Source organism: Manis pentadactyla, chromosome 8 (assembly GCF_030020395.1).
Source record: "Manis pentadactyla isolate mManPen7 chromosome 8, mManPen7.hap1, whole genome shotgun sequence".
Classification (NCBI taxonomy): domain Eukaryota; kingdom Metazoa; phylum Chordata; class Mammalia; order Pholidota; family Manidae; genus Manis; species Manis pentadactyla.
In genome coordinates this window covers 102,204,579-102,227,043 of record NC_080026.1, presented here as the reverse complement: position 1 = coordinate 102,227,043, position 22,465 = coordinate 102,204,579, and the positions used below count along the sequence as shown (strand labels likewise).

The 22,465-nt window shown below is 36.8% G+C and overlaps 1 pseudogene; it reads right to left on the bottom strand.

Moving 5' to 3' along the window:
* LOC130684478 (tigger transposable element-derived protein 1-like) overlaps nucleotides 1–22,025 on the bottom strand; it is a 45,101-nt pseudogene extending 23,076 nt beyond the window's left edge.
* Nucleotides 22,026–22,465: the final 440 nt, after the last annotated feature.

Here is a 22,465-nt window from a genome sequence, read left to right as displayed (position 1 = left end):
GAAAAGAAGAAAGAGAAGAAAATTCCTACCAAAGAGATGAGCATGAAAGAAGACCCAAGCCCAAAACTAGAATAGTGTCCAAGGCATACTGAGAGGAGAGTCAGAGGAGAATGAGCTAGCAGGAATGATTTCAGGTAAAGTTGAAAGAAGCAGGCAAAAAAAGAATGAGGATGTGTGAAAGAGGAAGAACCTAGCCTCTGGAACCTCAGTGAATATGTATTTTGTTTGTAACATTTTGGAACAAAGGGTTAAAGTTTTGAAAACTTGCCAAGACCCTCATTTGAAAGCACAGGGGACACAGCCCAGCTGCCTGGACAAAGACAACAGTGGCAGAGAAACTCCAGGCTGAGAGCAAGTACACAGATGAATATAGGGGAGATGCTCAAATGGTAATGAAACCGAATACAGGGAGTTGAAGCTGCCCATAGAAAAGAGAGATGAAAAGCCATTTGAATTTGGGGAAGGAATGATAGAAAACAGCAAAATAAGATAAAACCGGGATAGCAGGAGACAACAAGGAGATGCAGAGACAGCTGAGGGTTCCCTCAAAAGGACAGTTGTCTCATGTTATAAAATTGCTATAGAGGAAGCTGATCAGTTTTTTTCCCCTAATATCCTTAGAAAAAGGAAAAAGATAAAAGACAAAGTAAATTAATAAGCTTACTTTACAAGAAGCCTAAAGTGCAATCATGAAATAATGATGGCTAACATTTGGACCACCTACATAGGCAAGGAATATTACCTACAAGATTTCATTGAATCCATCTACAATCCTATAATTGTTAGAAATGAGGAAACTGAGTCATACAGAGATGAATACTTTGCCCAAGATTGTGCAACTATTAAATGGATCAGCTGGGCCTTAAATTCGTTCTGATTCTAAAACTTGATAAACAGTAATTTGCTGTTTTTCTATATTGCCTTCCCAGGGATGGGAGAGATAGTGTCCAGCCAGTGAAAGATCTCAGAGCATCAAGTAAGGGGTCAGAGACAGAAGGAATAGAGAAGAGCTGTTTATAGAAGACTTGCCAGATGTCAATTCCTCATACAAGTGTCCCAGATTATTTCTATAATGATCCAGGACACTCATATTGATGCTTTTAATCCTAATATATTTTAAATACAAAGTTCACACAGTTCTGGGAGCCAGTTACTCTGGATCTTCTTTTCTAGATTAACACAGTACAAAAATTTGCCATCTGGAGTTATGGAAGGGACAAAATATATATTCCCTCAGCTGCCAAGCAGGGAGGTAATGAACTCTGCCTGAGAGCCAGCCTTTGCATCCACTAGGCCAGGTCTCTCATCAACTGGTTGGCAAACAGACCTCAATTATTGCCAACATTTTTCTTTCACTTTTAATAAGTGTAACATTTTATGACTTTTTTTTACAAGATCAACTCACTGAAAGGAAAAATGGGAGTTTCGGTAATCTGACTTGTACTAATAATAAGAATATTGAAGGAACATGTGAACAGCTTTAAAAATATCAAGGGGAAAGGATTAGTACTTTTTTATGTACTTACATTTTCTTGTGTGTGCTAAACTTTGTTTCTTTTTTATGTGCTGACATCTATTTGAGGGTAGTGCTAAATCTCAGGCACCTAAGTCCACAGAAGCATTAAAATGTGATTGCTTTTATTGATCTAAGGAAAGAATCTTGATCCTAACTTAGCCAGTATCAAGCCAATAATTTTGACTTAGAAAAATAACAAGCACAATCAATCTTAATATTCTGCTCTTAATATCCTGATACATACTGAACACAAAGGTGTTCAGAAAGATAGTTAAGGCTCTCATTTAACATAAACTCTGCAAGGCAACATATTATCCAGTATTTTTCATTTTTCAGTCTGTCACTGTTGAACAGATTTTTTGCCTGCATGTGTTCATTTGCTCAGCATGTACTGGTAAACAGTTCCTACCACCAAACACTAGCAGTCTGAGGGAGAATCTTAACGTCTCTTAATATTTCTCAAAACAGTTAAACATTTCCATAGCACAAATTTTACTGTTCCCTAAATTTTCAGAATTCACCCCTTGACCAAGAATGAGATTTGAATCCACTGTTCCTCAGGAACAACCATTTCTAGAACAGTGGGTTGGCTGATGTTTTAATCTGCAGAGACTGCAGTAACAAAATACCATATACTGGGTGGCTTAAAAAACAGAAATTGATTTTCTCACAGTTCTCAAGATTGGAAGTCCAAGATTAAGGTGTCAGCAGGCCTGGTGGCAGTGAGGGTCCCCTTCCCGGCTTGCGGTTGGCTGCCTCCTCACTGTGTCCTCACTTGGCAGGGAGAGGGAGGAGTGGGGAGAAGTGTCTCATTCTCTTCTCAGAAGGCCACCCTTATGACTTCATTTAATCTTAATTACCTCCTAAAGACTCTCTCTCCAGATATAGCCATGCTGGGGGCTGGAGCATCAGTATGTGAATTTGTAGGGACACAACTCAGTCTCCAGTAGCTGGCTACTCTGTCAAGGCATTTGGCCAACTTCCTACATCAATCAAAACAGTATTTGAATCTTAGCAGTTTTATAACTAATATGAATTTTGTGTTGGAAATGATTCATGATTACCTAGTCTAATATTTCTCTTAGTAATGGAAACTTGTTCTCCAATCAGAAGATTTCTAAAAAGGTTATTTCAGCATTGCTTGATCCCTGCATTTCTGTGTTATCCTTTATTCTACATAAGTAAAAGTAATAGATTCTTTAATGCCTTTAAAAAGTCCTTCACTATCTGAAAAAAACCAAAATCACCTTGCAAAGACTACTTGTTACAATGGGAAGTTTTATAGTGTTTTCAGATATATTTCTCAATTGAGTGGAGAAAAATGTGGTATTAAATACCTGTTTTTGGCTTCACTTTCTCTTTCACTCCAAGGGACCAGAAACAGTACTGTCTAGCCACTCTATTAATGGTGCACTATCCAGGAACTGTGGTCCCACTGTGCTGCCATTACAAGTCGTCAGAAAAGGTCATAGTGACTTACAGTGAGTTTCGCAGGTGAAATGAGCTGGATCCATGAGTCAGTGCTGATTCATCCTCAGGTCACTCCACCACGTGAAGCCCAGCAGCGTCTGGTTCCACGGGATGGGATTCTAACACTGAAACACTCCACAGACATTCCAAGTTATTCAGGACTGCTTCACCTACATTAACTCCAGTGTTCAACTATAAGTAATGTTTACTGTTGGTTTGTCATGAACAGGGATTAATCTCAGTCAACAAACATTTACCAAACACCATCTCTGTCACCTTCTCAACAAGTTCTTTTACACCCAGTCTATTAAATTATGAGTCCCATTATCAACTCTACCCTGGTAATTCTTACTCCCTTTATTTTTTGATCTACAGAATTTATTACCATCTGACTCTTCATATATTTTACTTTCTTATATGTATAGAGAAGTAATAGTTTATTGCACTAGAAAGGAAGGTTCATGTGAGTAGGAAGTTTTTATTTCTTTTTAAATTTATATTCCTTGTACCTTTAGTAGTTTCTGGCATATCATTAGCACCCAATAAATACTTGTTGGATGACTAAGCAAGACGTTCGCAGTCTAATAAGGAGAAAGGGTGAATTAAAATAATCAACTGTGCATTCCAGCTTGCACAGGTGCAACTTCTTACAGCGCACTTCACAAACTTAGTCTTTCACTTGATTCATATGAGCATATTTGTGAAACAACAGAATCAGAACCTTTATCTTCATGTCAGTCATTCTCAATGTCCTACTGGTAAAAATGATTAATCTTTAGTTTTCATTCAAGGCCTGTTCTTAGAGGATCTCACTGCTTATTATCATGTAGAAAATATTCCTGTTGCAGCATTTATTTGATTGTGTTGATATATCTCTAGTATTGGTCCCAGTTCTCAGTCCTACAAAGTTATAGGTGTAGGCCAATATTGTCCAAGAGAATCCTCATACAGGGAGGGGAAAATGAATGGATAGCATTCATTCTTTCTTTTTTCTTTCATTCACTTACTCATTCAGTAGATTAGTTTTCAGCACCTGCAGTGTTCATTCACCATGGAGCACGCAAGATCCAATAGTACTGCATTTAAAGATCAGGAAACCTCAGTTTAAATTCCAACTCTAATGCTTTCTCTCTGTGCCTGTTGTCCTCAATTATACCCTGTCCCTATAAGAGAATTATATTTCCTCTACTCCTAAAAACAGGTTTGGACATGTGACTTGCTTTGGCCGTGAAATGTGAGTGAAGTATTGTATGTGAAGTCCCAGCAAAAGCTTTTTTAAAGACCTATGTGGTATTCTATCATTGCCCTTTCACCTGTGTCATGCAAACAAGTCAGGGCTGCTTTTCCAGCCTGGGTCCTGGAATGAAGGAGATATGGGACAGAGTCGAAGTCCATTCACACCTGCCCTATAGGTGAGTGAGAAATAAATACTTGTCATTGCAACCGACTGAAAGTTGAGGTTCCTTATGCAGCATGACTTAGTGGCTTTGTACAGCCATCACAGTTTTCTCATTTAGACAATGGGGACTATAGTAGTATCTTCCTTGTGTATCTCAGAGAGTTTTTGAGAGAATCAAATAAAATACAGGTGAAAAGTTTCATAAAATTCTATGCTGTTCAAATTACTCTTGGAACTCTAAGTATATGGCATTCCAAGATCTAGAGGTATCCATGTTTTTTTTTTAATCCCTGCACACCAGTTTCAAAGGGAATGCAACACTTGAGACACTTTGTATAGACAAATTATAGCTTCCTCATTCTTATTTACTTAAAACAATTAGGCTGATATTTAGACAATTAGTAAATGATATTAGAGACAAAAAAACATATCCTGAGAAATTATTTCTTTAGGATGACGCCCGTCTTACCTCTCTGCCCACACACATTTATTATATAATCTCACATTTCTTTTCTCTTTCCCCTCACCATTGCATTATGTTGCTTTTACAGGGTTTCTAGTTTATGTCATAAGTCTTAGAACTCTGACTTAACTTGATAGGGATCCTGAGGAGCATGTGTCAGTGGGCGTGAGTGGCAGAGGCTACTCATTGCTGAGTTAGTGTGGGCATGAGGTTAAGTGTAGCTTCAGATTCTGCCCCCACTTCCTTGCAGAGAAAAGGCACGTCAGTGGGCTGGAAGGAAATGTTGCGCACTGAGACCAGTGAGCTAGTCCCTGTGCTTGCAGGCAGGCATATATATTGTCTCATTAATCTCTACCACAACCTTACCCTGTACATGTCATTACCCCATTTTGCAAATGAGAAAATGGAGGTGGAGCATGGTGACATTTCTTGTACAATTTGGTGAAGCCAGAAACAGTTCCACAGCCCAAGGCTCTCCACTCCAAATTCCTGTGTCTTTTCTATCTCATGCTTTATCTGAACACTTCATTTTGTATGTGGTATCCTGGAAGGTACAAAGAAAGCTAAGTGTTAATTTTGGACACAGTATTTAAACACTTTATTCTTTAGCATGTAAATGAATACAACCTCAGTAAGAACCCCTGAATTTGGTTTTGTTGCAGGAGCAGGCAGAGAATGTTGGATAGTGACTATGATTCCAGCTGATGGCTTTAAAGTGGAAAATGAAAGTTCTGTCAGATCTGAGGGAAAGCCTAACTTTGTTTACACAGCACAGCTGGACTGATATGAAAATAGGAAAGATCGTGAAGAACTGGATTTTCTCTAAGATGAACTCTGGCAATTATAGAAAATAAGGCAATTAATAAGAATAGGGTCATCACTATTATAATAGAAGATAATACCGTTGTCTGACTTAGCTATTTATCAATATGTATTTGTCTCACGGAGGAACCACTCACATCTTCTCTTCATCTGGACTGTGTAGACCAGTGAGTCCAGGCAGTTGGCCTCAGAGGTTTTGGTAAACAGAGAAGTCTGAGAGTGCTTCTGCTTGTGTATTAGCCTGGAAGCTACCTCAAAGGCAGGCCGAGGAGGCTTTGGGCAGGAGACAAAATCCATAGAAATCACAGAAGACTAAAACCATAGAGGGAATGGAAGGAGTTTGATTTAAGATGCTTTTAACTAATGTGAAAATGTTGGGTTTTGCCATAAGTCAGCAAATAAAATTTCTGCTGGAAGACAGCACGGTGCAGTAAAAAAAGCTTTGAAGTTGAAAAGATGAGTCCTGTCTAGCCTCTTGCCTGTGCTGGCTGTCAGACCTGAGGAAGTCACCAAAGTCATTTTGTCCTCTTCTCAGTTATGTATGAAAAGTAGGTACTTAGAACTTTCGTACAGAGTAGGCACATAGCAAATGTTAGCTGTTGTTATTATTTATATAATATAGCTGTTAGCATCTACTTTAGAGGGTTGTTAAGAGTATTAAAGGCCTTTTAAATAAAATAACTAATAAAATACTGAGCAATGCTACATCAGTATCTACTGATTCTTTAACCCCATTATATACTCAGAGACTCTGGAGACCTGAATTTTAAGTTACTCAAATGATTCTAATATGTACAGGTCTGGGAAGAATTAACCTAATACTCTTAAGAGCTATATTAGGAAGATTAGCTATTAATATACTTATTCAGTGCCTACTGTGTTCCACATTCCTCTAGCACTGTGATAAGTGGCTAAAGCAAATTTTAAAAACAAAGAGAAATGGTGTTTGTACTCAAGAATTTACCATCCAGGTGAAAATGAAACATATATATTAAAGGATACTTTAAAAAATGCAACAATACAATGTTTTGTGGTTTTTATAGGTCAGACATTAAATTTTAAAGAGATTGAGAAAAGGTAGAAGGCTTGTGCTCCTAAGGTAAATGCAAAATGGAAAGGTAAATTGGAGTGGTCTCCTGGGCCTGCCCTGAAGTTGCATATTGCTTTTTTGTCCTAAAATTTGCAATCCAACCCTTTTATGGTTTTAGACAAAGGGTTGACTTTATGAGAAATTCATTCTAATTTAAAACATTTGTTTTCATTTTACACATTCCATATTGGAAATATACATCTAAGAAACCTCAATCACTTCTCAAAGAGGATTTGAGTTAATTAATTATTATAGTCATATAATGCAGTCATATAGTCAAAATAATTAGTCATTTATTATAACTAAGAAAATTCTTAACATTTTATATTCATTATAGTTCCTTATCAACAGATGTTATTGATTCATTCTAGATGTTATTCTAAAGAGAAATTTAGATTTGACTCATCTTTGACATGTAATAAAATATGTCTCTTATAATTGACTTGATAGAGAAAGAAAAATATTTCAAGAGCAGAGGAATATGGAATTTTAAACTTAAGTATGAAGACTTATGTCATTAAGCCTTATTCTTAGTGACCAGAATTCAATCTGTACAAACTTCAGAAAGGAAAGCCCTTTTCTGTTATCTATTATGATTAAAATAACAGACTTTTGACATACTTATCACTTACAAATATGCAGCCCAAGTCTCTGGGGACTGATAGTAAAAATTGATGACCAAAGAGTTTGCTGTGGTCTTTCATGAAGCCCTTTTCTTTGAATTTATAGTACAAAATCAACAGAGTTGGTTACAAGCCCCAGGGAAAAATTGAGTGAAATTTTCTCACGGAAAGTGAGAGCCAGAAGTCTGCATTCTCTCATTCTTGAGCTCATTTTTAAAAAATAAATAAATGGAAAATAAAACAAAAATAGTAGTCAGATGTCAGGAGCCAGTCCAAACCACCCGTCTGATGGCACCGCCCAGACGCCCAGAAAGAAGGAACCGCAAAGTGGACTTCTGAAAAGAACATCCCCACTATCTCTCCTTATTACTATGGTGTTTGGAAATGTTGTTATCGGTCACTTATACACCTAAATTAGAAAACCAAATTTAAAATACTTTGGGAGAAATGTTGGAGGCAAGACCCCCCTAATTCTTCCAGGTGGTAAAGATACCTCAAGACAACTGCTGGGCATAGAAGCCACGGGACATAAATCTGCAAAGAAGTAAAAAGCTAACCTTTTCAAAGAACATTGCTTCTCTCTCACTTACCAACTTTACATTTCCCTGTATGGCCCCGGAATATGACTGGTTAGCCAGTGACGGGTAAGATTCCTCAAGGGAGGAACAACCTAAGACAGGCACAGTTGCAGGGGGGCCATCAGGTGAACAACAGGGGGTCAACAGAGGTGAGGCTCAGAATCTCACCCCCCAGTTTTGAGAGAAAAAACCTTCTGCGCCCATGGCTGTTGTTGCCCTTGTCTCACTCGGATCAATACCCAGTTCATAGGCATGGATCTGACAGTCTACACTTGCTTTCCTACTGCACTAAACTCTACTTTCCATCTTTATTTTACATCGATTTAAATATCTTTTATGAAAAAGTGAATGTGTTAAAACAGCTTTGTATTAGAAACTGTAATCTTTATTACTTTTACCTACTATTTCAACATTTTATTAAAAGATAATAGTAAGGGGATGCGGAGAAGATATTGGAACCAAGTACCAAGTTATAATAAATAAGAATTTTTTAAGTAGGTTCCAGTTCCCTCTCCCCACCCAACTCGGCCCGTGAGGAATTTCTAAATGACTCCTAGACCTATTGGGTCTCTGGGAATAATGGAACAGTAAGCGAAAGTCAGCACGAATGATGGCACGTGAAAGGGCCTGGCATGATTACAGAGACTCTCCCACTACCACAGATATGATTGTAAATGGCTTAAGGAAACTAAGACAGACATGCCCCTGCTTCCCCCCTTAGGAAGAGAAGCAGCCCCACTGGGCCCCTCTGCCTTCTGATCAGTGCTCATTATCCCCTGACCTCATCCCCCAGGTGCAACGCTTTCGTCTCTATGAAACTGGGCACCTACCCAAGAGTACAGAGTTTTCAGTTCCCTCAATTACAATTAGCTTAGTCTTGCTATACTACTTTAATGATACACTGTATTGATGTTTTTCTTTAAATCTGCACATAATGCTCTAGACCTAGAAAAATAGACTTAGCTCTATTTGTTAATCAGATGAATAGTAACCATGGCTATTTTGGAATCAATAATAAGGAAACTGCAAGTAGGGCCCAGGCCAACCAGGCATGAGGGAACAAGTCATGTTTGTTCCCAGACCGACAGGGAAGCCAAGCAAGCATAAGTGCAAAAAATTAATGGTTGCTAAGGTGCCAATAATCTCCCATCTTTAAAGATTGACCTTTATGTGAACATTTTTTCTGAAAGAATCAAGTGATCTAATCTTTGTGAAACTGCATACTCAAAACATATATGACCTTGCTAAACTTCAATAAAACAGGCCAGGCTCAGCTTTTGCTAGTGTCTGTGTCCTCATTCATTCCGTTAGTTGCTGACACCGTTCATCCTTCAGGGACTCCTGGACTCGCCGGAGCCAGACTCTGGCAGGCAGAAGAATTCAGTTCTGATCTGACATGTTTTCCTACTATGGCACCATGTGGATCTGTGATTCTTTATGAGAGAAAAGTCTTCCTTTACCACAGAGAGTTATATCCTACACCTTCAAGAGGGACACACTTGGAGTGGGGAAGGATGGAGGGACTCCCACCTCTCTAGCCCGAGGAACTGAATCAATCCTGCTGGACACTAGGATGACAGATGGCCTTTATGGAATGGTGCCATATTTTATAATGACAAAATCTAGGATGTGACCATGTGAGTGGGTGGTAGAAAAATGTAGAGGAAGGAATAGTTATAAGTGAGGATATCACAAACTGAGAAATGAGGGTTTTGGATGGAACACTAAAGTCACCAAAAGGAGCGTAGGCCTAGTTAGTTGGAATGGAAGCCCCTCCCCCTACTTCTTCATGGAAACCAGCACCATTATAACTTTATGTTCTATTTTTGTCCCAGAATTTTCTCCATCCAGTCTTTCCTGCTGCTCAAATACGGTTACTGGAAACCATATTTTGATACTGCTATTTCCTCGCACAAATCCTATCATAGCCACTTATTGTTGGTAGGACCAGGAAAAGAAATTTCTAATTCTGTATTTCTAGAACATCTGAAGCACTTACCCTGTCCATCATATCTATAGTTTTCCTTTCTACTCTCCCTTCCCTTTTCCTGCTAATGTTTCCTTAGACCTGTGCAATGCCCATAGTAGGCTTTCAAAGTTGTTGGCTCTATGAATGAGTGAATGGTCAAGAAAGGCAGTAATAAAGACCTTAAGGAAGATCATTCACTAGGAATTATTTAGAAGGAAAACTGCAGAGATTAGTATGCTACTGATTGAATATGATAAGGACAACTGTGATAGAACAGAATCTGTTATCCAGTAGTTACTTTGAAATGTTTTTCCCTTCCCAGGTCATAGTCCTGGACAAAGTGCCAACAGACACTTCTCTCCTATCAAGTTACTTTCTTTTCCTTTCTTTCTGCTTATCTCATGATGTCACAGCAGGCTGTCCGTAAAGGACCAAACACTGGTTTGTTTACTTCAAAGCACCTTGTCCTTTCATCCTCATGCTTACATTTTTGATCTTCTCAATATCAACTTCACACATTCCATAGTTTCACATACTTGCTCTTCCTCCCCATATCCAGTATCTGGGATCCTACATTTACTGGTCCAGTTAGACTTTTTTTGGTGATATTGACTATTTGTCAATAATTCTTGAGTAATACAAATGTTTAGCATATTCTTATTCCAGTAGACTTGGTAATTCTTCTCAGTGGGGACAGCTATTACTCTAGTATGGTTTTCTCCCATTAAACATGAAATACTTATTTTTTTATTATAATTTTTATCTAATTCTATATGTTCATTGTAGAAAATCTGGAAAATACCTAGAAGTAAAAATGTAACTGAAAAAACACTCACTGTCTTCATTCTCAATCATGACCATTGTTTTCTTGTATACTTTCAGTCTTAAATTTTTTCTACTTAGTTTATGTCATAGGGTCAGTAATGAAGACGTACATGGGTGCTAACATCTCTTTTTTCCACTTCCACCAATAGGAAAGAAAACTACTTTCCCTATTATCTCCTTCCAACCTATTGTGAAAGTCAAGAGCTTTGGGGTTCGGTTCCCTTTCTGAGGATTCAATGTGTCTCATAAGGGAGGAGTTTGAGAGAGTCAGAAGTAAAGAGCTGGGGAAATTTAGTGCTTCCCTTTAGATTGGGGAACAATGAGGAATGAGATTTCTAGATTGGGAAATAATAGTTCTAGGGTACCAAATGTGTGCCAATGAGGAGGACCACTTGAGACATGTCCCTGAAGCTTCCAGAAGCACTAGTGTCTGAGGGACAAATAGTTGAGACTGTACTTGATAGAAATATCCTGTAGCTTAGGAACAATGGAAAGATATTAACTATTGTGGATTAATTAATAACTTAGTTCCTTCCTATATTTTCTGGCACTCCTTGAATCCAGAATTATTTTTAAGCTCCTATGAGATAGCAGGAGGCCCTAACGGTGACAGACTAAATTTTGTAATGGTGTAATGAGTGACGTCTTGGAAAAAACTAAATAAGAAATAAAGAAATATAGGAATGTAACATTTCTTACAGCCTGATGTTAGTATCTAAAATTCATTCTCTCTCTCTGTTTTTCTGTGTCTGTCTCTATCTTTTCTCTCCATATAGGTATATTTAAATTTATAATTTATGCACTAAAAAGCTTTCATAATTCATATACCAATTTTTAGCTTGCTTTAAAAAATTAAATGTAATGTCTATTTCCAAATACTCACAAATACGATACCCATGGCTTTATGGTTTTCCACCATCAATGTAGCTGCTGCACACATTATTACCAATTCTCCTAATGGCTGACATTCTCCTAATAGCAGTGGAATGTGATTGTTTCTAATATTCCCCTGTTATAAAATACTGCAATGAGCATCCTTTTCACATAAAATTATGTGTACAGCTCTCATTGTTTCTTCAGAATACATATATCCCTGAAAGTGGGATTGCCAAATTAAAGAGACTATACTTTTTTAGACTTTTTGAAGTACCCTGCAGAACATTTATGATAACTTTTATCGCACCACCAAAGCATGTGAAAGCCATGTTTACACTAACAGAAAGGTTTAAAAGTTTTTAACCAAATCCCTTCTGAAGGAACCACTGCTGATAATCTCTGACAAATTCTAATGAGCCAGAAATGTGATAGAAAAATGGATAGAATAATGTAGCTGATGTTGCCTGAGTTTTCAAAAAATGTAGAATGTGATGAATTCTGAAAACTATTGCTCAGTGGAATTGACATTGATCTCAAGGAAAAACATTCTAAAATACATGCATTATTAGAAAGCTTATGGCTGCTTGGAGATTCATTTGGCTTTGGCAGTTTACTTGAATGACTAATCAGAGCATTACCACAGCTAATTTAGTGACATTTTCACCCCCAGTAGAAATCTGTTTAATTAGGTGCTGTAGTACTGACTATATCTATTTAAAGAATGTCCCTTAATCTTCTTCCTGGATTTGTACATCCAGATAACTGTTACTTCAAGATATTGTTGAATCATGCAGGGTGTTAGGCAATGACTCATTAATAAAATTTTCTATATCTCAGATAATTTAGTCATTGGGACTATTGGCCCCAAATAATAACATCATGATTAAAAATGGTGGGGGGGTAATAAAAAGTGAATAATTGACTGAATATGATGATTCATTTATCATCTTTTAAAAGCTATATTAATAATATCAAAATCTTCTCATCTCTTTTATGATTGTGAGGAACTTAAACATGAAACCCTGGTAAGTGGCCCATTTGAAGATGTGGTAGCATGCCAAATCCCAAAATGTCTTTAGCTTATTTAGGCCCAGATCAGATCAGTGATAACTACTTAAATGACAATCATTCTAAAAATAATGATCATGTTTTTCTATTGAAGGGCAGAAAGTTTGAGAAAGATAATTTTGGGCACATAATGGAAAATTTGCTACCTACCAGGGGAATACCTAGCATTGATCTCTTAGGTTCCAAACAGTTTGCAGAAGGTCTGAGTCTTAGAAAGAATTCAACCAAGAAATATTACTGAAAGTGATCTGATCCTCTAAACAGGTTAGCTAGTCATTTTGTAGGTTGTTCTTGGGTTAATTGTCATGAGAATTCTTATAGCAAGTTATGGACTGCAACAATCCATGGATGGGATAATGATTTCAAATAATCAATGAGATCAAATTTAAGTAGATGTATTTCAATTTTAAAAGGTAAGATGAGGGAGATCCTAGGAAGATGGTGGCTATAGAGGAAGCATAATTTAAATAACTTCCCAATCCCAATAGGCAGAACAACTAAGTAACAAAACTTGAAAGCTATAGACAACAAAGCATTCCCTTTAACCCCAAGGTACAAATTTGTAACAAAAATCTACCAACACCTTCTAGAACTTCCCAGTATCAGCATTTCTGAAGGAAGAAGCAGAGAGAAAAATGGGGCCACTGAAAAATGGATGACCTAAGAATATAGAGCCCTAAGTAACCCAGATACTCACTGAAAAGCATAGAACAATATCTACAACTGAAAGAGTTTTGACTACTCCAAGAGTAAGGAAACATGAGGGGTCCATGACAAAGTCTAAAGAAATTGGAGCAATCCAGCCCCTGTGAACTCTTGACACTAAGCAGGGCTCCCTTCCAAGACAGGGCTCAACCTTGAAGAGAAAGTGCTGGGAGCATAATTAAAATTGAAATGAATATGAACGTTCAGAAAGCAAATCACCATATTCTTACATACTACATGAAAATAATAGAAATGGGGTTCTGTTCAATTAGAGAAGCCATTCCAAATTAAACCTTCTAAAAGCCCAAGAAAGCTAATTTCAAATGAAACTGACCTATATAGAAAGGTATCAGGAACAAATCCACACAAAATTACCATAAGGAAAGAGGAGAATAAGGAGCAAAATAAAATTCACATAGCTAACTAACGCAATGCCAGATGGGCATATCCATAAAACAGATTAAAACTGTAACTTAGCATTTCAAAACAAATTGAAGTATATTAGGAAAATTAAATTTTAAAGGGCATACTGTATACCTATGGTTATATGTATAACCTACAACAGCCAACCAAAAGACACATTTTAGTATAGATCTTAAAAAGAAAGAATAAAATACTATGGTGTCTAGATAAAAATAGTATATGAAAAATAGTATTGGATTATCATCTGAATTTAGACAACAGAACTTTATACCAGAATGAATATGGATTTATATATTTTAAATATTTAGGAAAGGATTTTATATCCAGCAAAACTGACTTTCAAATGTAATTGGCACACCTGTTATCAGTGTACAAGAATTCAGGAAGCATTGTTGCCATAATCTCTCACTGAGCAATTAAATATCAAACTTAAGACAATCAATATTTATAGAGATACAATATAAGACTGGCGGTAAACATCAAATATATACTTACTTATGGAATTAATACTTATTGTAAATAAAAAGGAGAAAGTATAATATGCAATGGCTATATGCTCTTACAATGTAAGCATGGTATAATCACAAGTAATGGGGGAAAATTGGAAGAGCCAAAAATGTTTCTTAACTATTTTCAGTAATCATAAACTGGTGGTAATAATATTAGTAGTACATATGTAATATGAGATAAAGTAAAATAAGAGGTTAAGTTTCTATTTTAAATTCGGGTCTTTCTCTCTCTCTCTCTCTCTTTCTCTATATATGGTTAGCTATAGCTTCAAATCTTGGTACAAATACGACCTTCTCAATGGAGCTAATCCTAAGTAAGCAACATGTCCACATCCCAGTACCTCTTATTCTGCCCTACTTTATTTGCTCCATAGACTATATCCATTTCTAACATACTATGGAATTTATATCTTTGTTATTTCATTAATTATTATTTGTCTCCACTGCTAAAATATGAGTTTCAAAAGCACAGGAATCTTTATAATTCAGTGATGTAGCCCAAACTTCTCGAACACTTAGAAGGCACTCAAAATATATGTTTTGGACAAATTGTCGAATTTCATTAAACCACTAAGAATTAAATGTTTATTTGTTTAAGTAGTTTGAGTTACCTTAACTAATGTAGATGCCACCCAGCTCACATAGTAAAGAAAGTCATTTCTAAACTCGTTTGAAAGTAAATGTTTTCAAGGGATTTCAGTTTATGCATTTCCGTCTAAATTCAGAAAGAACTAGGCTGTGTAGATGCTCCTTCAGTGCCATAAGGATATAATTAAAAGAGCAGTCAAGTGAGTACAATGAACTCTTACATTTTAGATTACTACTTGCAAAGGCCAAAAGCCAACAGCATAAAATAAAAACAAATTATAGGACATAAAGAATCTTGTTCAACAGTGAGAATAAATATACTTCTCTGTACTGTTTCTAGAAATGAGGACTCTTTTTGTAAAGCCGCAAAAAATCTATTTTAAAGTGGTATTGCTAAAATGTTCTGTTTTTATAGCCTGGTCTTAAGAATAGGTTGTTTTGTAAAATATGTTCCCAGTAGAAAGATAATTTATGTACTTGAATCAAAAAAGGGATTTATTACATAGTGTCTAAAACTAGACTTTTTATAATAATGTAAAAGAAGTTTTTAATTCACCATTTAAAAAATTTAAATGGTTTGTTTTCCCACATATGCCCATTGTACAATTTTTAACAAAGACTTAGTAATTATAGACATTTGTCCATTTTTTGACCACCAAGCATCAGAACCTCTGTGCCAAGTATCTTCAGTTCATCCCTCCAGATATACTCTCTACTCTTCCTCACCTGCTGTCTGTGCTGGCAGTCTGGCCATACGGACTGTATCAACACATTCATATCCCTCTAGTTTATAGTTGGGTTCAGCCAATCGGGAGTCCTGGCAGGAGATCAGAATGAGGTAGGGGAGTGAAGTGAGTATATCTATTTCCCATGGCTCTCTCTGAAAGGTGGTCTTGAGCTGGCAGCCTTCAATCAAAGCCACTGTCCCTTGGTCAATGCTCCTCTCAAGGCTGCTGACACTACCAGAATAGCTTATGTGAAACTGCATCTTAATGATTAAATCTTCATTTCTTGTTTTATTTATTTTGTATTCCCAGCAAACTTGATCATAGTTTTATATTCATATTTCTTTGTTCATTTTTCTATTGGGGGTTATTCAATTGTAGAATTTCCCTAAAAATTCAAAATAACAATTATTTTTTATTGTAAGCATTTCACATAACTTCTTTCAGTCCTTGACTTACTTGCCTTTTAAGTTCAGTTGTGGGTTCTTTGTAATAAATAAAATTTTAATGCAACTAAGTTACCGATCTTTTTCTTACAGTTTGTGCTTTTGTGTGTGGTTTACTTAATGGCTTCTTTTCCATTCAGGTATAAAAGATAGCTTCCTTTATTTTCTTCCTAACTTATTAAGATTCTGTTTTTGACATTTGCGACTTGAAACATTTATTCATTCAACAAACTCTTATAAACTGTGCAGAAACTGCAATGAAGTAAATGGGTAAAATCTCACCTTGTTGTTTTCCTTAACATGATTTTGAACTCATTTACTATATTGAGTATCACATTAACTTTTAAAGGCCATGAGACTTAGCATTAGGAAATCTTGGACTTAATTCTAATCTACCACTATCTGCCCTGTGCTTTTGATTGAGATGCAATCTCTATTAACCTCATATTTACTCACCTATAAAATTGGAATAATCATAAACTTTCACACTAGATTAAAAATTAAATTTTTGTAATTATACTTCCAAATCATAAACTATAAGCATGTTTTAATTAATATTCTTTATGAAATTTCCAATCAGGGAAATTCATTGTTCATTCATTCATTGAACTAGTATGCATTGATGAGCTTCCATATGCCAATTGCACCCATAAAAATCTCTTACTTTCTTCCTAATATTAAGTTTTAAAGCGAGATTAGCTGATGAGAAGAAAAGCAATAGTCATCACTCTGCTCTAAAACTGATACAAATGAAAAATTAATTTTGTGTCTATATGATATTAAATATCTGAATAAAATATAAAGCATTAATTCCTTATCCACATGATTTAAGTGGTTTTTGTTTTTATCTAGATGCCTATTTAATCACCTACATGATTTTATCTAATAATCTATCTTGCTGCAGATTACCCTGCAAGGTCAGTGGGCATAACCAGTATGCTTCTACTTTGAAAATCATATGACCAAAATGGTCCACTCTGGTCTATAATGTCCAAAATGTCAGGATCTTCAGCAAGGTCAACTACCACGGCAGTGGTAGTTGGCTACCACGGCAACTGACTCAGATCGACTGAGGAGCAATTTTATGAACTCTGGGGAGCATGTTGTTATAACTGGAAACACCAGCTGCCAAGTTGTCTACTTTCGTCATTCGGGCTCAGATGAGAAAGCACATGCAAATCAGCAGGTTCATATTGTTTCCATGGTGACCATTCTGCTAAATGAATATCCTAAAAGGTGCTGATTGTAAGGTTGCATGTTGTTTTAAAAGCATGAGTAGTCAAACATATGTTTATATCACACATTTAGTTTCACTGCGGTTGAGTTATGTTCCTAATGTACAGCCAGATGTTTTCTATCACTGTCTTTTCATTAAGGAAAACGTCTGCTGTACAGGTATTTCTTGTTTTTGAATAGTAGCATACATATGTTTCTAAATAATATTTTTAATTGGTTTCATGTAGTTGTGTTGAGAGGGAAAAATGTAACATATCAACCAAATTCCTGAAATACTTTTATATATACAAAATTAATCATATTAAATTTTATTCATTTTTTATTGAGATATAATTAACATATAATATTGCATAGGTTTAAGGTATACACTGGGTTATTTGACATTTATAAATTGCAAGATGATTACCAGCATAACATTAGCTAACACCTCTATCATGTCACATAATTATCATTTCATTTTTGTGGCAAGAACAGTTGAGGTCTAGTCTCTTAGGAACTTTGAGGTTATAAAACAGTATTGTTGACTATCATCACTATGCTATGCATGAGATCACCAGGACTTATTCCTCTTCTAACTGCAAGTTTGTACCCTTTGACCAACATCTCCCCAAGTTCCCTAGCCCCCAACCCCAATAACCTCCATTCTACTCTGTTTCTATGACTTTGGCATTTTTAGATTCCACATATAAGTGATTTCATATTTTAGATTCCACATATAAGTGATTTCATACAGTATTTGTCTTTCTTTGTCTGAATTATCTCATGTCACATAACACCTGTGAATTCATCCATGTTGCCAGAAAAGGCAGGGTTTCCTTCTTTCTTATGGCTGAATAGTATTTCAGTGTGTGTGTGTGTGTGACATCTTCCTTATCTATCCATCTGTTGATGCCGGGTTTTTTCCATATCTTGGTTATTGTGAATAATGCTTTCAAAGTACATGGGAATACAGAAATATCTTCAATATCCTATTTTCATTTCCTATGGATATATACACAGAAGTGGAATTGCTGGATCTACTGGTAGTTCTACTTTTAATTTTTTGAGGAACCTTAATTTTGTTTTCCATAGTAGCTAAACCAATTTATATTACACACTGAACACTGCACAAAATTTCCTTTTCCTTGACATCCTTGTCATCACTTGTTCTCTTCTTGATGATAGGCAGTAGAACAGCTGTGAAGTGATATCTCACTGTGGTTTTGATTTGCATTTTCAGGATTATTAGAGATGCTGAGCATCTTTTCATGTACATGTTGGCCTTTTGTATGTCTTCTTTGGAAAAATGTCTATTCAGTTCCTCTGTCTATTTTTAAATTGGTAATTGTTTTGTTATCAAGTTATATGAGTTTTTTATATACTTGGGATATTAACCCACTGTACAATACAGGCACACCTTGGAGGTGTTGCAGGTTTAGTTCTAGACCACTGCAATAAAACTAATATCACAATAAAATGAGTCAAATTAATTTTTTGGTTTCCCGGTGCATATAAAAGTTATTTTTACCTGTACCATAGTCTAATAAATGTGTAATAGCATCATGTCTAAAAAATATATATACCTGAATTTAAAAATACTTTATTTCTAAAAAATACTAACCATCACCTGAACTTTCAATGAGTCATAAACTTTTTGTTGATGGAAGGATTTGCCTTGATGTTGAGGCTGCTGCCTGATCAGGGTGGGGGCAGCTGAAGGTTGGAATGGCTCTGGTGGCAATTACTTAAAATAAGACAACAATGAAGTTTGCCGCATTGATTGACCCTTCCTTTCACAAATTATTTCTCTCTGGCATGTGATGATGCTTGATAGCACTTTACCCACACTAGAACTTCTTTCAAAATTGGAGTCAGTCCTCTCAAAACCTGCCACTGCTGTATCAACTAAGCTCATGTAATATTCTAAAGCCTTTGTCATCGCTTCAGCAGTCTTCACAGTTTCTTCGTTAGGAGTTGATCCATCTCCAGAAACCACTTTATCATCCTTAAGAAGCAGCTCCTCATCCGTTCAAGTTTCATCCTCAGATTGCAGCACTTCAGTCAGATCTTCAGGCGCCACTTCTAATTCTACTTCTCTTGCTATTCCCACCACATCTGCAGAGACTTCCTCCACTGGAATCTTAATCCCCTCAAAGTCACCCATGAGGGTTGGAATCAATTTCTTCCAAACTCCTATTAATGTTGATATTCTGACCTCTTCCCATGAGTCATAAATGTTCTTAATGGCATCAAGAATGGTGGATCTTTTCCAGAGGTTTCCAAATTACTTTGCCCAAATCCATCACAGGAATCACCATCTATGGCAGCTATCACCTTACAAAATGTCTTTCTTAAATAATAAGACTCGAAAGTCAAAATTATTCCTTGATCCAGGGGCTACAGAATGGATGTTGTGTTAGCAGGCATGAAAGCAGCATTCATCTTGTCCATCTCCATCAGAGCTCTTGGGTGACCAGGTACATTGTCAGTGAGCAGTGATCTTTTGAAAGGAATCTTTTTTCTGAACAGTAGTTCTCATCAGTGGGCTTAAAATATTCAATAAACCATATTATAAACAGATGTGCTGTCATCTGGGCTTTGTTGTTCCATTTATAGAGCACAGACAGAATAGATTTAGCATAATTTTTAAGGGCCCTGTGACTTCGGGGATGGTCAATGAGCACTGGCTGCAACTTAAAGTCACCAGCTGCATTAGCCCTTAGCAAGAGATAGCCTGTCCTTTGAAGCTTTGAAGCCAGGCATTGACTTCTGGCATCTTCTTCCAAAGAAGGCAGTCTCCTCTACACTGAAAAGCTGTTGTTTAGTGTAGCCACCTTTGTTAATTATGTTAGCTAGATTTTCTGGATAACTTGCTGCAGCTTGTACATCAGCCCTTGCTGCTTCACCTTGCATTTCTATGCTCCAGAGACATTTCTTTCCTCATCTTCACGAACTAACCTCTGCTACCTTCAGATTTTGTTCTGAAGCTTCTCACCTCTCTCAGCATTCCCGGAATTGATGAGAGGCAGGGCTTTACTCTGGATTAGGCTTTGGCTAAAGGGGATGCTGTAGCTGGTTTGATCTTCTAGCCAGACCAAACTTTCTCCGGTATCAGCAGTAAGGTTACTTCACTTTCTTATTGTTTCTGTGTTAATTTCCTTCAAGAACATTTCCTTTGCGCAACTTGGCTGACCATTTGGCATAAGAGGCCTAGCTTTTGGTCCATTTTGGCTTCTGACATGCCTACCTCACTAAAGTTCATCGTTTCTAGCTTCTGATTTAAAGTGAGAGACATGCCACTCTTCCTTTCACTTGATGCTTAGAGGCCATTGTGAGGACATTAATCGGTCTAGTTTCAATGTTGTATCTTAGGGAATAGATGGTTGAGGAGGAGAGACAGGGAATGGCCAGTTTGTGGAACAGTCAGAACACACATTTATTAGTTAAGTTTGCCATCTTATATGGGTGCAGTTCATGGCATCCCAAGACAATTACAGTAGTAACACCAAAAGATTACTGATCACACAGATATCCATGACAGATATAATAATAATGAAAAACTTGAAACACTTCTAAAATTTCCAAAATGTGACACAGAGATACAAAGTAAGCAAAGGCTGTTGGAAAAATGGTGCCAATAAATTTGCTCAATACAAGGTTGCCACAGACTTTCAATTTGTAAAAAATGCAATACCTGTGAAGCCAAATAAATCAATGTGCAATAAAATAAGGCAGGCCTGTATTTTAATAAAGTATTTACCTTATATATTCTCCTTCCTTCCTCTTAAATGTCCTTTCAATCTCTTACACCTGAGGTCTTCAGGAAGCCTGTGCCAACATAATGCCCTATGACACTGATTTCCTAACCTAGCCTGCCATTTCTCACAAGTCCATAATTTCCAAATTTCCTGCCTCCAAACTCCACTCAAATACCCATGTTTTGTATACAGCTAGCTCAGACAGAGATATGAAAGAAAGCAGCTAATTAAATCAAGTTACAGTAAGATTTGAATGATGAATCTTTCACCACCACCCCCATATATTTGCATATTTTGAAGAGGAAGCTTGTTAGCTCAAATAAGTCTATCATCAGTGAAAATTTTAGACAACTTATCAAAGACGAGGAGGAAATAATCAGGCTTTGACAGGAAGGGAGATTTAGGGAAGAGTAGGAGAAATTAAAGTCGATTTTGTCTGGCCATCGGATTCTCAAGTATTGTGTTACTCTGGTTTTGCAAACTTCCTTAATATTACAACGTTAATAACAGTGGTTCTCAAGCAGCAGCCCAAATAAGGGCGAAAATGAGTGACTGTGTGTGTGCATGTATGTGTAAGGGAAGCAAGTTTGATAACAAGGACTACAGTAATGAATTACCTGTAGATTCGTGCCTGATGGTCAAAAATAATTCTAACATTTACATGGAAGGTCTTAAATATGAAATAGATGTTTTCTTCTGGTTGGGTAATTATGGCATCTGTCAGTAAGGGATTGACAGCACAGGACATTAGGACAAGTGTATTGGTTATTTGTTGAGCAACAAACCACCACAGAATATTGTGGCTTAAAGCAAAAATCATTTATTTTCTCATGATTCTGTGGATCAGCAGTTTGGGGTGGGCTCAGCTGGAAACTTCTTACGCTGGTTTTGTCTAGGCTCCCCTATGGGGCAGCAGTTAAACAGGGGCTGGATGGTCTCAGTGGCCGCACTTAACATGTCTTGCAGTATGTGGGCTTTCAGCTAGGTGCCTCAGTTCTCCTCCCTCTGACCGCTCCATCAGGCTAGCTCAGACTCATTCACCAACAGCAGCATCCCATGAAGGCAAGAATGGAAGCTCCATGGCTGCCGGTGGCAAAGGCTCAGGATATACACAGTGTCATTTGCTTCCATCACACTTATTGACCAAGGCAGGTAATAGAGCCATCCAGAATCTGGGAATGGGGAAATAGCCCCATTTCTTGATGAGGACCACTTCAAAAAGCTACTTTTTAATCTACCAAAAAGACTCAGGCGTAGCTCTAAAGGTTGGAAATGATTTTCCATTGGAGGTGTTTTGTTTGTTTTTTCCACCCTCTTCTTAGTCTAATGAAATTCTCTTTTTATTCGTAAAAAGAAATCACACTGGAAGAACTCACATTCCAATTATAAGATGGCCT